Raw genomic sequence first — 14,755 nt, 5'->3', positions numbered from 1 at the left:
GCTCAGGCATAAATGGGTAGATTGTTTTCAATAGCTGGGGTCTTTCTGATTAGGTAATTTGTTCATGCTTATTTGTCAAAATGAGAGATTTTCAAAGGAAAGTTTCAAGTTTCCTTTGTCAGGAAAAGTTTCTTAGCTGTGTTTTGTAGTTACAAACATGGGTAAAAGAGAATAGGTAGACTTGGTCCAGCCTAGAAGAAGGGTAACAGACTCAGAACAGGTGAGACCTGCCTGGAAGTGGCTGCTGTCCCCAGTCCACCTGCAGAACCATGGATCTATGATCTGTTTATCAATTTATTTGTTCCTTTTGCTTTTTCTGCTATGGTTTCTCCTTTCTACTCACATTTTACAATGGTGGGTTTTTTTCCCCACAAAGGTTGTCTTTTTTTAATCTTTTTTTAATTTTTTTTATCTTTTTTTTTTTTTTTTAAATAAAGTGATTTTGTCTTATCCCAGCACACAGCAGCTAACTTTTACAAATTTTTGATAAGCCTTAGGGTTTCAGAAAAGGTTTCTTGCCCTTGTTCAAGTCATTCCCCCTGCCTCTGAATGCAGGAAACTTGCATCTGCTTAGTGCTGGGGTGTCAGGTCAGCTCCTGTATATTCAAACCCATGTTTTGTGAGTTCTCTCTAGCACAGCTCTCAAAGACGAGGAAACCCTCCAACCCAATTTAAAGTTCCAACAGATCTTTGTGGTGGCTAGAAACAGGCATTTTCCCTCCCTTCCCTGCTGAAGATTCACTTACAGAACAGCAAAAAATTCAAGACCCTACTTAGAGCATGTACAAGGTTTTCTGAAAAAAAAAAAAAAACCTAAACAACCCAAACCCTGTAAAGAGCCCTTACATTTTGTTCATCTTGGCATTTGTGTCTGCTCTTTTGGCAGAGAGCTCTAATTGTCAGGGACACAATAGGCTGTGCTCTTACCTATGATTAATAGACATGATCTTTCCAGAATGATAAATGCAGGCAGGTAAAGTCTCTGTGACTATATCTACATTACATCATAGATTATCAAAAGCTCTACAATGTGGACATTATAATAAGCATCCATGATGTCTAAAGGTGCTGGCTAAGAGTTCCTAATTCTAGAATTCAATTTTCATGATTTTTTTGGGGAGGATATCCTCCACAACATTGAAATTCAGTTTCTTAGCTGTTCAGCTCTTTGTTCTGGGGACTTGCCCCACATTCCTCTTTGAGATTCCCTTTAGGCAGGAAGAGGGATCAGTGCCCTGAGCAGCAGGAGAGTGTGGAGCTACAGAAATGTGCACCATCCCCAGTGTGGTTTTTTGGGGGGTGAAGGGGGGACAAATGGACCTTCCTCACAGAAACCAGCAACCTTTTCTTGCTCTGCTGCCACTGCTACAGCCCCTCAAGGGAAGCATTTGGAACACTATTGTCCTTTTTTTTTCTGATAGCAACATTTCAGCAGGCTGAAGTCCTCTGACAGTTACTGCAGCAATGAACTACCACTAGTAATGTATCTCATGCCATCCAGCCATGAGGGGAAGAATAGTGGTTGCAAATGATTAAGACCACCCATAAAAGAGATTAGAAACTGCAAATGCTGTGGTATCTCAGATGCACAGCACCTCACTACTACACAGGGGGAAACATCTGTAGTAGAGATGGGACATTCAGAAACATCCAGTAAGTTTTTCAGATGCTCTTGCAGCCCAACATTTAGGCCACACATCATGAGCAGATCTCTCCACTGTGCATCATCATACACAGAAACACTGATTTGTTGTCATGCAGTGGTGTAGTTTTTTGTTGATAGCAGGTTAATGGCATTTGACAGTAACGATTCTGGAGACTTCTTTCCTTTTTTTGGTGACATGGGTTATTTTTCCAGATGCACACAGTGTGGTGCTGAGATGTCTGCTCTGGTATTTCCTCAAACCACTGTGGAAGGTTTAGGGAGTCTGTTAGGAGGGGAAAGGAGCAGCTAACCTTCTCTCTATTTGTATGGGAGCCAATGACCAAGCAGGACATTTTGGCTTGCATACAGCTGTCTGAGGCAAGCTTTTAGATGAGGAAGTTTTTGATATTCAGATCCTGAGAAGGATTGTTTTCAGTGTATATATTGTGTAGCAGGCTGAGTAAGAATTAAATGTGGTGGAGAAACTTGTCATGAGGGTTGTATTTGCTTTTTTACCTTAAGTTTGTGATAGACTTTCATCCAGAGCAGTAATGTCCAGAAAAGCTTTGCAGTAAAGGCTGGTCAGACTCTTAAATCTCTTCTTCTTAGACAATTCCACCTCTAAAACTACTGATAGTCTTTCTTACCTCTGCTTAAGATGAAAACACACTACCCAGAGCTCAGGGTTTTGCTAGCTAAAAGCTCCAGCAAAGCTCATGTGAGCCTGCTCGTATTGCAGGCAGGTCAGATTTGCCCAGGTACATCAAACCTCTGTTTTGGTGTCCCTGACAAGTGACACCCTTTTGGGGAGACCTGACATTTTTGTTCCACGTCCTTGAAGCTTCATAACCCACCAGAGCTTTTCTCTTCCACAGGGGCAACTGTTTTACCAAAGTACTTCACCTGGCAGACCCAAATTGGGAATTTGTAAAAACATGGAGCAGAAAATGGTCTGACAATGGTTGTCCCTCAGAAAAATGTTGGAGTCCGTGATTGGCTATGTCTACTTTATAAGTCATGTCTCTTAAGACCTTTTATTACATCTGGATTTATAATCTATTTTTTTGGTAGGTTTCCTCCAAGACTACTAGTTGCTACAGATATCTACTCCCATTTCTGTATATGAACAACTCCTTATCTTGTAATACATGCATCCAAAATATGGGGAAATCCATCTTCTAAGTACTAATGATAACGACTAAGATGATAATGTTCAAACACAATTATTAAGAACATTTATTTCCATAAGGCACATAAGCCTTAGTATCTTTGGGTGCAGAGACAAGACATATTTAAATGGTTTTATTAACATGAATGAAGAGTCTCTTTCTAGTGTTAAATAACAAAAGGTGTAAAGAGTGACAAGATAAATTATCAACAAATTGAGAATTTGGCAAGCAGAAGTACTGTCAAAGAATCAACAGGGGAGAGGAATCAAAAATACGAAAGAACTTCTGAAACAGCTGCAGGAAAATGCCCACTCTGAAGCCAGGTGAGAATTACTGGATGACATATGCATGGAAGACCTAAGTAATTAATTTTTTATCACCTTGAGGAGATTTTAATAGGTTGGACAACTGTAGAAGACATTTCAGAAGAAGCTTCAGACTGGTCACCTGATTAAACATATTTAAGCACGTGTTTAAAGGACTTGCTGCCTTGGGATTTTAATTATTATGGACAATTTCCATGTGTGTGTTTGCTTTAACATTGTCTCCTGCTGGAGAACAGCTGGCTGCAAATGGGCTGGCAAGGTAAACAGAAACAGGCCTGCAATGCCCAGCAACTCAGACAAGTCTCATCACCAGCACAAATCTGTTGCCAACCTGACAAGCATGAAATGTCTCAGAAGGATCCACATTTCATAGCTGTTGTGCCTCGTGGACTGTGTCACAGGCCAGCAGCAAGATATTCAAGGCATGGTGACACAGTATTGTTGCATGTCAAATACTGGGGAAAGAACATAGATCCTGAACAAATAATTTTTCTTCTGAAATATGTAGATTAGTTTGGTGTTCATGAAAAAAACAATGCTCTGTCTACAGTGTAATGCTGGAAGAACTGTTTGGTTCTGTGTAAATCTCAACAGCTTATTATTTTTGAGTTAATTGCTATTTGTTCAACTCCAAGAGTGATCCAGGTGATTCACAGGGTGCTAGACCTACTGGTCTATCTGTCTACATGCCTAAATTTTAAATGACTTTTTGAGGTGAACCTTATTAAACAAATACAAAAAGAGCCATGTGAAGAAAAAACTGCATAAAGCTGAGTCACTCCACAGTTTGAACAGTGAGAAGAAGATGAAAGAGGTGAAAACAGATGTACTGGGAGAAGGTTATCTATAATACTGAGTAGTGGAATAGATACTGGCAAATACCTAATGATGGTGCCAAGGTTTTGAGCCTGATAAGATAAGAGAGTTGAGATGACTGAAGAGACAAATGGGATGTGATGGAGAAAATTAAGAGGAAAAAATAACATACTTTTGTTTTGGAGAATGACAGTCTAATGTAGTCATCCAGAGCCAGCAGCAGAGAAAGCAGCAGGGGCAAGGGTGCTGGATAAAGCCAAGAGGCAAAAAACAGGCTTTGAGGGGCAGTAGGAGAAAATGAAATCGAAAAACAGGTGTAGAAATAGAAGAAAACAAACAAACAAAAACCTCAAGAACCACAATGGGGAAAAAGGAACTAGGACAGTGCAAGTACCTCACATTTCCCTAATCCACCTATTCATGAACTGATTGGACGGTGTATTAAAGTACACAAGTAAGGAACTTCTCCCCATGAACTGATTGGACTGTGTATTAAAGTACACAAGTAGGGAACTTCTCCCCTTGTCCTCACTGATAATGAGCTAAGTATAAGTGATGGAAGCCTCAGACAGGTATTCAATAGACAAAATGCAATAAAAATAAAAGTTAAAATATTAGCCTTTGAGGAGTGGCCCAACCTCTCAATGGCATGGGCTGCCTGATGGTCCTGTCCATGCTCCTTCCATGGAGGTCATACCTGGGAGGCATTGCTCTTGCAGCCTTCCATTTCACGGGCAGCAGGACACCTGCATCTCCATGATTCTGGTCTCAATAGTCATAAACTTGCAATACACTGTACTGCTTTGCTGTCAGGGCTGAAGTACAAAGTGGAAAAATCTGAAATTACATTCAAAGAACAGAAACAGTGGGTCTGACCACCTGTGTTCACAACATCTATATAGCATCAATGAGACAAGTATAATTATGTTTTTTTAACTCTCATATTCCACAGAGACTTAATACTTCCCAGCTTCACCTACTACATACATGGAGAGAATGAATACTTACAAAGCATTCTTGAAATCACAGAGACAAAAAGAAACACGAAAATATTAGTTTGCATTTTTTTGGAGCAGTGAATGACACTGCAGCAATCCTAGCATGACCACGCACTCACAGACCTCTTGGTGACCGGAGGACTGTGCTGTTTAAACTACCAATTATCTTGCTACAGCTCCTGAATGGCACCATTTTGTTGTTAGAATGAACAAAGGATGCCTACGAGGGAGTGAAATGTAAGGTGCTGAGAGGAAAGTTTTCTGTGTCGTGCTGGGGGAATGCGGGCAGCATGGCTAACATGACAGGACATGATGAATGATGTTACACGAAGAGAGGCTGGGCCAGATGTGTGCATGCAGTGAACGTCTGTCCTCGATGAGCTGGGTAACTTAATGGGAGTGAGCAAAGAAAAGCTGCTTTCTGTAACAGGATTTCATTCCCCTTTCTTTGTCGGGACCTTTCATTTAGAAATGCTACTCTTGTAGCAATTATGGCCATGGGCTACACTGTGTTGACCCATTTTGACACGAGGCTAACACAGTGGAACACCTTCATCCGCAGGCAGAAATGATTGCTCTCCCTTCAAATCAAACTCCCAGGAACCAAGTTTGCTGTTGATGAAATGATCATCACCTAAATTGTTGACAATTAGCATAAGCAAATTTGACTCTAGGTATACACTGCAAATTCACTGAAACTGGTATTAGGTATTCAGAAACAATGCACAATTAAAAGTGTCTTGATTGATCTTTTAGGATTGACTCTAAAAACCAAGAAAAAAAAGAAGTTTCATCTAAAGACAAAAAAAAAAGTTTCATTACATTTGTGGAATTAAAAGAAAAATTGTTTATGCAAAATTCTGATAAATAAATTACTTTAATCAAGAATTTTGCCCACCTCTGATTAGCAATGCTATATCACTGAAGTCTTTTATAAGTAGATAATATTCAGTTCCAGAACACAGCTAACATCCTACTCTGCTGACTATCTGGATGTATTATTGAAGGCAATATGTAGAGAGGTTAAAGTGTTAATCAGTTAGAATTTATTCAGTAATCACAGCACTTCTAACACCAGTTGCCAGAAAAGAAATAAGGGAAACTAATGAAGTTTCCTCTGAGTAGAGATTTCCTTTACTCTGTAGTTTTCTGTCTTAGCTAATGAAACACACAGAAACACATGACTATAGTAAGGTCTTTTTTGTGTAGTTTTGCACTGAAATCTCATGTGTTTGCATCTTCCTGTACTGAGAAAGCTTTTTTGTTATGTTACAGGCTATCCCCAGCACTGTTGAGAGATGGCCTCATGCAAAGAGATGTTAGGGGTGGGTGGGGTCAGCACCACTGTAATGTAACATTGCAGCCCATAGTGGTGAAACATCAACGTTAGACGCAGCAAAGCAAAATGTAGACAGTCTGTGGTTTTAGACTAAAGAAAAGTGTATGTACAACTTGCAAAGCATTCTGCAGCTTGCTGGTGATCAGATCTCTAGAAGAACAGTATTTTTGTACAGCTAAACATTATATAAAGTGAGTGATTAAGTGTTTTTTATGTGTTTTTTTTTCCCTTTTGACTGACAAAATTTCAAGCAGATTAACAACAAAATTAATTAATGTAAACTTTATGTGACTCTTCATTGACTGTCAAGGATAACTAAGATAATAGACCCACCAGATAAATAAGCATGTTCCCCTGCTGAACCCATTTTTTATCTCAGTGTATTACAGTGAGTTGTCCTTTCAGTGGATGTTTGGTGAGGAATCATGTTTTTCCGAGGCCCTTTTTAAGACAGACAAAAATGAATTGGTCCCCCTTTACTGATCTACATAAGGCAATTTATCTAAACGTTGTAATGTAGTCATATATAAAAGTTATGGCAAGTCCTTCACTGCTTAAACCATGTAGCAATTAACTATATTTGTGTATTTATTTCAACATGCTAGAGATGTCAGTCGTGGGACTTACTTAAAAGTGCATCAACAACTCCCTTTTCCAGGCAATTATATTTAAGAAGTCTTTAATTTTGTTGTACCTAGAGGTAATCACAAAAAGAAATATGTCTTTAACAATGTATGAAAATGGTTTGGATATATTAAAGCTACATCTAAGCACAAATTAAAACAAAACCTGTCATAAGGACAGGATTTTATTATGAAACGCTCATAAGCAGCTTTGTATTTTAGTACTTTTATATGGGCATATAAATGTCAGCAGTTTTCTTTCTATATTTTTTCTCTTCTCTGGGTCACTGGGAGAGTAACAAGAAAGCAGAATCTGGCCTTTAGCATACAGTCTTACCATTTCCCATGGAGCACGTAGTGATCTAAAATGCACAATAAAACACACATTAAATGATTGTCATGGAGTGAATGTCATGATTGTTACAAGATCCAGATCCATTATACTGGAGAGCAAGTGCAGCATTAGATGTTCACAGTCCACATCAATTGCAGGGATATCTTGTGTTAGCATTTGTTGGCATTGCTTCAGGAGGAGCTTGTGTGAGATAGTCAGAGCCATCAGCTCAGAAGAGTTTCTGCCAGCCCTGGAATTCGATCCCCCTCCCAGTCCTTACATCACCCCTCAGAGCTGAGAAAGCTAAAACTCATCCAAACTGGTATTTTCTTATGCCAGTTGGCAAAAGTGGCCAAGCAGAGCACCAAGGACTATAGTGGCCTTCCTAAAAGGGACAGGACAACTTGCAGCCCTCAGTGTACTAGCAAGGTCTGAGGAGTGAGCTCATTAAGGCTCAGTCCCTAGTCTTTCTGGCCCTCTTTCATATTGGAATAACAGCAATCTGATAGGAATGGGAATAAAGTAAAATCAGCAAACTTTTGCTAGATTTTGAAGTGACAGTATCACTGGTGGATGGATGATGATGCAAAAGGGTGGTGGTGTTTTAGAGGCGCTAAGTGATCCACCCAGTGGTCAGGCACACCACCAGCAGTGTGACTCATACATAATGAGGCAAAAATGCACTTTTGGAAATACCTAAGTATGCTGGCCTTTGGTCTTTGACAAATACTATGCATGGGGGGTTTTTTTGGTCTCAGAAGTAAATAATGTATGTTTTATAACCATCCAAAAAAAATCTTTTTTTTGCTTTCCCTCTTCAGATCACAGGAAGAAATAACACAGATAACTACTGTCCAATTAAATAGACTGATTGATGCTTTTAACATTGATATTCTTTTTTTTCCCCTTTGCATTTGGAAACCATAGAGAAGAAATAGCAGCTATGCAACTTCAAAGCACTTTCTAGCACTGGATGTCATTAGGAATATTACAGCTGCTCTTCCTACTCTGATGACTCTGGCTCTCACATGCAGCATGCTCTAAACAACAGTAAGCAGGAGGTGGATGATAGTTTACTCATTTTAGGTTTTGGTATAAGTATATACCAGAAGGTATGTGCCTTCCAATTCGATCTCAGTGTCTGCTGGCCTTGCTCACAGCACAACCATGAGAGCCTTGACCCAACCAAGATGCTTTACTGGTTAATGGACTGAACATGTAAACCACCAGGAAGGGGTGGGTGTGTGCTTTGGTGGGTGCCATGAAGAGTCCCGAGCAAGGCAGAACTGCAGGATGGCAGAGGGGCTCTAGCCAGTGTGACTGGATCCATCCTGAGCTATTGCTGCCAGGGACCAAAAATTACAGCATTTCAGGAGGAGTTATTTAGTTTATCTGCTACAGGAACAGTGACATGAGGAGACTTTATGTCCAGAACGTCCAGGACATCATACCTTCAGCTTCATTTCTGTGTTAGATTGTCAAGCACCCTGATGTAACTGGGTGTATGGTTTGTATAGAAAAACCCCCTTCCCAGACAAAAATGGCACTACTGGTCACTCATACTAGTATAAGGCCAAGGCAGGTATTAGTCGCTCAGTATCTTGTTTTTCATCTCTCTTGCTAATCATCAAAATTTTACCCTCCTAAACATATCAGTCCTCTTCTTCCATAGCAGGCCATCATCCTGTATTGCTTTTGCAGAATCATGGAATATCTTGAAGAGACTCACAAAGATGGTTGTGTCCAACTCCTGATGTGAGCATAAGCCAGACTCTTCTGTGAAAGACAGAAGTACTAGATCCACCTGTATTCCTTCTGGTTATTCCCCTCTCACATCCCTCACAGGGCACACCATGTATATGCTGATTCAGCACAATACACTATGCTACCAAGGGAGCAGAGTGACAGGAATGAGATGTCTTGGTACCAAACTGGGACATTCCCTTTCTGGGAACGCTCAAGGCCTGATAAGTTTGCATTTCCTCTGCACAGAGACAAATTCCCCCAGTGAGAGAAGCAGTTTAGCCAGGGCTTGCCATTATTAGTTAGTATTGTCTGACACTGAATGCATTGTTGTCAGGCCTCTAAGGTATCACATTTGATGGGCACAATTCACACTTCTCAGAACCATTATTCCAAGCTTCCTGCCAGCTCCTTAGTTTACTCAGGCTTCATATTTCCAAGGTTATTTTTGCAGCGACAAAGGCTGGAAATGTAAGGCCAGATTCTTTGCCAGAAAGAACTGGCACAGTTCCACTGTCTGTGCCCTGGGGCACTGTGGGGAAGCTGACGGTCTTGGGGAAAGCCACGGCTGCCGCAAGAGGGACTCTCTCCAGTTCTGGTTACAAGGAGTCATCCAGTCACACTGACCTGTCTCTCCTTCAGGACCACGGTAAAACACTTCTTGAAAGCCATGAAATTTCTTACCCAGCTTTTCATTATGAAAATCTGCAATTTCTCTTTTACTTTACCATTGTAGCCAGGTGGGTGTGGGGCTCCTCTTCACTCAGGCTCCATGATCCAGTCTCTGCTGTACTACCAGACCTCCAAGTTTAATATCCACAGGCAGAAACTTGCAAATGAGAATCACGCATCAGCTGATAACATTTTATTGAAGGTGGGTAAATATAGGGTCCAAGACACAAAGTATCATGAGCCAGAAACTGAAGAGAAGGCAGGGAAGCTAAACAGGAGACAAACATGCTGGTCTGTACTTCAAAGTCAAGAAATAAGGACATTCTTTCAAAACAGATTATGAGTATGGAAAATTAACTACAACAAAGAAAATGTGAAGGTAGTATTTTCAGGATTGTATTTGTTTAATGGACTGCATATGGTATATATTAAAATAGTACTATGCAATTCTTCTGTAGTTAGAGATAGGTCAGGTTTTTTCATTGTAAACACTAATTTCAGGGCATATAGTTAAGCCATGTAAATCCCTGACAGTTTAAGCTTGTGATAGAACTGCCGTGCCTGGATGTGGTTTCTCTTCCCCTGTCCAAGACTATCCAAACCAACTATGTTGTTTTTACTCAGAAAAATGAGCACAAAGAAGTTGTTTTGGGGATTAGTCCAAATATTGACCATTTTCCCTTTAATGAGGAAGAGAAGGATTTAAAATAGAATGGGAATTTCGGAACAAGTTCTTGCTCTAAGAAGAACCACTACTTGCAATGGATGGGGATCAACTCACTTTCTTAGTTATTTCCAAGGTGGAGTTCTGTCAGCATCTGGCATTGTTAGTGGGATATTATTGGAATACACACAGTGAAGAGCTTAGTCCAATGAGGATATTAGGTCCCAAAGACACTAGTGTAGCTTTCCACTTCAAGGTCTGTACAGTGCAGATTATGCTGCTGAACAGTAGCAACAGATCTTGCCTACACACGGAGTTATTCCTCCAAAATCATGTCTGGATCTTCCCTATTCCAGAAAAAAAAAGTGTGTTTGATGCTGTGCTTAAGTCATTTTCACTGTAAATTAAAATAACTGAAAGGAAGAAGTTTTATTCTACAGTGAGGCCATGAACAGTGTTCTTTAAATATCTTTTGCATTATGAAGTGTCATCCTACCACAATCTAGCTCTAAATCGCAGATAATACTGTATTTATAAAGTGTACACTCTCAAGGGATGAGAAATATTGCCCAAAATGCCATCCAAATGTGGAAAATGTAATATTTACACTGGATAGGTGCCATCCTTGTCTGGTAGGCTAATGGATCAGAAAAAAATTGTCTGTGAAAAGACAACTGTGGGAGTGGCTGGGAGTCCAGCAGTTTCTTTTTCCCTCCCTCCTTTTATAACAAAATTGTTTCTTGGTGTTGTGGTTTAAATCAAATTTTAAGAAGTCCATTATGATGCATCTGTTTAAAATATCAAGGGGAAGCACAATTCAATAACACTAAAAGTACAAAAGCAAGAGTTGTTAATTAATACTGTCTCCCCTGCTTAACTTACTGCCTCTCGTGTTGAAGCACCATTGACATACAGTTTCACATCTTCTAAAATGTGTCATGATCTGTAAATAGCCAGTTGTGCTTTTGAATGTCTTCCCATGCCCTTGCATCATCCAGATCAGAGCTGGTGGTCTTACATACATTATTCCAACTTTGTTCATTTCAAGTTAATATTTTAGTTGAGTTATGCTGTAGTTACAGGAAATCAAAATGTTATACAGCTATTTGTCTTTTTGGCAGTTTACACTTAGCATTGTCATTTATATTACCTGGAGAAAAAACCCCAGATAACCCATGCAAATCATTTGTAGAGGAGCTAATTTCTATTTCTTCTAAAGCCAATTTTAAATCTCCTCCATATGGCTGATACAAAGTATTATGAGGCAGTTGATGAAAACGTGGCTCCAATGAAGTCAGTGAGTTTTGTGACAGACTTCAGGAGAGCCAAGATTTCATCCATTATCTCTTTCTGTAGCATAGGGTCCAGCTGTATTACAGTAAAAAAAAAAAATATAAAAAAAAAATCCAACACCAAAAGGCTGAAGCTATTAATCAACCTAGAAAGATCTGGTTAATGTATTGCAAGGTAGGCCTCTGTTGGATGGTGCGTGCCTTTAAATTCTGCAAGCACTTAAAGAAACCCTGCCAAAAAATTTGACACATGTGCAGCCCCAGTCCCCCAGCCCAGACAATATCCATCCTGCCTGCTGCAACCATTGTGGTCCTCTGTAACTGGGCTTTCCTTCCTCACCCTTTGAGGCCCTTCTGACAGGCAGACTGCAAACCTCCCTAGGCAGGACTCCAGCTTTTGCTTGTCGCAGCTGGAATTGCAAGGCAATGTCGCATACTGAAAGCAGCGGGGATGAAGCTGGATGTAAACAACAGGAGTTCCAGTCTTGTGCAATGCAGAGCCAGACATTCGCCCATCGAGCCTTTATTGTCTCTATTTAAACACAACCAATAGTTGTCTGTTGTATCTTTCTTTTTTAAATTTTAGATCCCATTAGGCTGATATAAAAATTCCGTTGTCAAAGCAATGCTGCATAGTCAAAACCACCCACCACAAATTAGAATGCTAAATTTAGGAATAAAAAGTTTCTCTTAGCACTGAAACCCAGAACCCACACACATAAGCACGTATGCCGATCCATGGCTGTAAACTCCAGGGCACAAATGGAAGTATTCACTCAGTGTACAAGTACATGTACTTGCTCAGGCTGAGAGCAGCACAAAATAGCAAACAGCTGATCGAACAGATGACAGAGTTATGTTTTTAACACCATATTTAAAAATAAAGGTGGTGTGGCTCTGCACACCATAGCCTAAAGAGGGAATTCCTAGGAATGTTTCAAAAAATCCAACAAATACTAGAATTGATCCTGAAGAGTCTTTCAGTAATGTAAACTAACACCAAACACCTTCATTTCACTTTAAAACTCTTCAAAGTTATGAAGGCGTGCACACACCTTAGCCACATGTATGTGGAATTCTGTAATGCTTTGCTGACTTTTTAATTCATATATAAGTTCAAAGCTTTGATCACAGTGCTGCTACACTTTCTGTTTGCATTTTTGCAGTCTTTACATTATATTTGGTGACAGAAGACTGAAAATTTCATTAGAGAGAAAAGAAAATCATTATTTAACTTTCATTGAAAACTTGTGTATTTCCATAGATGGTGTAGAGCTTGGATTTAAAAAAAAATGAAGTAGGTAATGGGATGTGGTCACTTTTTTCTGCTTAAAAAGTACAACTTCTTTCTGTGAGTATTAGTAACTGCAGTCATTACTGTAAAATTATTACAGATCTATAGAAAAATCTGAGATGGAAGAAAAGCAAAGGTTTTGCTATTTTTTCAAATGTATTTTATTTCTGTATTTTTTCAGTAAAAATATATGAATTACATAGTAGTATCCTCATTGTCTTAATCAGAGGTGATGAACGTAAGGGTATATAAAACATTACAAGGTTTGAATCAGTGAGATAAATATACATTTTAAGACTGTATGGTCTGCACATGCATACGGAACTAGCCAATAATGCACAAAAAGAAGTACCTATTTTTAGAAACCAATCTTAATTCAAGACAGCCGAGCTAAATCAAGCACTGCCCTACACTATACCTACAACTTTCCCATTCATTTAGACGACTCAAAAGAAAACACTCTTACTGTTTTTCTTTGTAACTGCCTTAATACACAGTGTATAGATCCAAAGGCACTGAAGTGCAGTTTACTTACAGAGTTGCTGGAATTTCTTCTAAACTAACTTAATGGTAATTTTTTTCCCTTACTGAGAACAAAGCTCGTTGTTCCTGCTCATATACCGTCTGTTTTTCAGCCAGTTTTTCCCTAAGGGTCCCTCACTGCCCGCTCCCCGCCGGGGCTGCTCCGGCTGCACTTCAGCGGGCAGCAGCCCAGGCTCAAAGACAAGCCAGGCTGAGGCAGCGAGTCACTATTTTTCATACAGTGGTTGGCCTTGAACATCAGCCTTGCAACATGAGAATCAGCTATCCTCTTCTCCTGAAGAAAACGAAACTTAAAATATTTTCAACCCACAATTTCCGTGTTTTATTACTATTTTATCATCCTCGCTCCCCACTCCCTCCTTCCCTACCCCCACTTGCCCCCCGCCCCGCCTGCGTTAAGTTTCGGGCAGCTCTGCCAAGCGGCTCCATGTGACGGCAGCGTGGTCGCTTCCTTCCCGGCCCAGCCGCAGGTAAATCCCGGTGGAGCCCCACGGGACGGACATCCCGAGGGGGGGAAGCAACGCCGCGAGAACCTGGCATCGCCACCTCGCCTGCTCCCTCAGTGCCCGCACCCCGCACCCGGGCGCTGCCGGCGCCCAAACCAGTCCGGACACAAGCGCATCCCTTTCCCAGGAGCACGGACAGCCGGCACAGCATGGGGGGAGCGCGGCAGCGCATCCCGTCCTGTCCCGTCCCGCCCCGTCCCGGCCGTGTGCGGCGGTGCTCGCCCGCTTCCCGTCCCGGCCGTGCCTTCTCCCTGCGCGGCACCGACGGCGATGGAAAGGTTGAACTTACTTGGCTCCTGCGGCGGCCCCCGGAGGCGCGGGGGGCGAGCACTCTCCGCCGCCTCGCTCGCCCCCGGCACTGCACCCCCTGCCCCGGGCGCGGGGGAGCCGCGGCGGCGGCGCGGCCGAAGCCGCCGGGAGCCCGCCCCGCCGCTGCCTGCCCCGCCAGGCGCCTTCCAGCCCGGCTCTACCCGCGCTGTTTTCCTCGCACCATTTTTTTTAATCTTTTTTTTTTTTTTTTTTTTTTTTTTTTTTTTGATTTGCAAGAAGACGCCAGAACCCCCGCGCGAGGCTCGTTGCTGGGGGCGGCGCGGGGGTCGCGGCGCGGGGCCCGCCGCATTCCCGCTCCCACAGCGCCGCCTGGCGGCCCCGCCGCGCCCGTCCCCGCGGCCCGCCGGGAACACGCGGGGATCGCCGTAAATGAGCCCCCCGTGACCCATATTCGGTTCAAGTGCAATCTTTATCTTTCTTCCCACCCCCTTCCATCTTTTTTTGTTTCCCACCCACTCCCC

At 41.6% G+C, this 14,755-nt stretch overlaps 1 long non-coding RNA gene across 1 annotated transcript; it reads right to left on the bottom strand.

Annotated features, from left to right (window-relative positions):
• Positions 1 to 263: 263 nt before the first annotated feature.
• On the bottom strand, positions 264 to 14,691 carry LOC135417111 (uncharacterized). Its single transcript, XR_010431899.1, has 3 exons — positions 9,722 to 14,691; positions 6,921 to 6,987; positions 264 to 4,793 (listed from the first exon to the last, which is right to left on the bottom strand). It is a non-coding gene; the product is annotated as an uncharacterized LOC135417111 (long non-coding RNA).
• Positions 14,692 to 14,755: the final 64 nt, after the last annotated feature.

The sequence above is a fragment of the Pseudopipra pipra genome, chromosome 7, assembly GCF_036250125.1.
Source record: "Pseudopipra pipra isolate bDixPip1 chromosome 7, bDixPip1.hap1, whole genome shotgun sequence".
Taxonomy (NCBI): domain Eukaryota; kingdom Metazoa; phylum Chordata; class Aves; order Passeriformes; family Pipridae; genus Pseudopipra; species Pseudopipra pipra.
Note: the sequence above shows the minus strand (reverse complement) of the source record. Positions and strands in the feature narration are given on the sequence as shown.